We start from the raw sequence: 1,577 nt of genomic DNA, 5'->3' as shown, positions 1-1,577 counted from the left end.
TACTATTTGAGGTTTCCTCTTTATATTAACGTCAAAAATTACTCAATAAATTTACATGAACATGTGATTCAGACCAAACAGTAATGTTTTATCATATCTCTGGAAAAGCACATAATAAGTATTCCACAACACTTATGATATCAGAATGATCCAGGTATCAAAATGTAGCTTTTAAAGCCAGGAATCTAAAAATATAGTTAGATCATTTTGACCAAATTTGACTTGATACTCATTTCGATATGATTGGTCACATATGAATGTGTGACAATGGAGCAGTGGCAGGACAATTGTCTTGGCACCAGATAGTCACAGCTTTAATTCGCTGCCATGCCCACATGTTGTGTCCTTAAACAAGACCGCTTATCCTTAACTACTCCTCGGGGGTGCTTAAATAGCTGCCTGCTGCTCCACTTCTGTGTATCTCACGTGTATCAGAGGTTAAAAGCAGAGACACTTTTTGTAGTTGTGTGTGCATACATCATATATCACTTCACTTTCAATCACGTCATTTACCTGCTCTGATGCAGATAGACACACACACAGGGCAGAAAACAGTGTGACAATCAAACACTGGAATTATGTTACTATTTTGATATGAACACGGTTCAGAGCCATTTCAGTCAAATTTATGTGGAATTATCTCATGATGATCTTAATTACCGAACAGGCATGATGAAAGAGACATAAGGCTCATCCAATGATTACTGATTTTACAAAGTCAGTGTTAGAGCAAAGCTGGAAGATTTTAACCTGTAAAAATCTTATCACAGTAAAACACAGAGCGCCAACAGCCAGCATGTTTTCTGCAAGGCTTCCCCTGTGAACCCATCAGTTATGTGTTTAATTAGATAAATATAATGTGACATACACTGTCAGATTGATGATCTGTGATCACAGGACATTATAGCTCACAGCAACCACAGGGGGTCCAATCAGCTCTAAACAGAGCAGAATAAACTTTAAACTAAAAAGAAACTCACAGCATCCTGCACCACTCTGATTAATAAACACCCAAACAAAACTATCTTTTTGTGACAGGAGGGCATTTTTATTGGTATTAACAAAATGTGGACATCTCATGTTTAGTTTTTAAGCCACAGTTTCACCAAAAAAATCTCAAGTCTGTACTTCAACTTGGATGAATCTAAAACTACAAGACAGTGTTTTACATGTAGTGACAATTTTGCTCCACCAGTGGCTGTTCACTGTTTTGGGAGTTACAAGTTTTTTTTTTGCAGAGTGTGCATTGACTGCAAGTCGAATAAGAAAATAAGAAGTGTTGTTAAAGCTGTATGCCACATTGTGAGGCAATAAAACCCCTTCAAAATAGTTGGATTTCCCTTTTCTTTTCTTTTTTTTTWAAAATGTGCACCACCTTTATTGAAATAGATTCTGATAAATATTTCATTTATTTTTTTTTTTAGCTGAAAACAAACACATGTATCTTCAGAATATTAACAAAACTGGCTGTTTTACTGTCTGCAATCAAGAGGTGAAGATGATTKTGATTATGCTATTTTAATGAGGCTATTCACACCTACATTTACACATGTGGACAAATTTGATGGTATCCCTCG

The sequence above is a fragment of the Austrofundulus limnaeus genome, unplaced genomic scaffold (assembly GCF_001266775.1).
Source record: "Austrofundulus limnaeus strain Quisiro unplaced genomic scaffold, Austrofundulus_limnaeus-1.0 Scaffold439, whole genome shotgun sequence".
Taxonomy (NCBI): domain Eukaryota; kingdom Metazoa; phylum Chordata; class Actinopteri; order Cyprinodontiformes; family Rivulidae; genus Austrofundulus; species Austrofundulus limnaeus.
Note: the sequence above shows the minus strand (reverse complement) of the source record.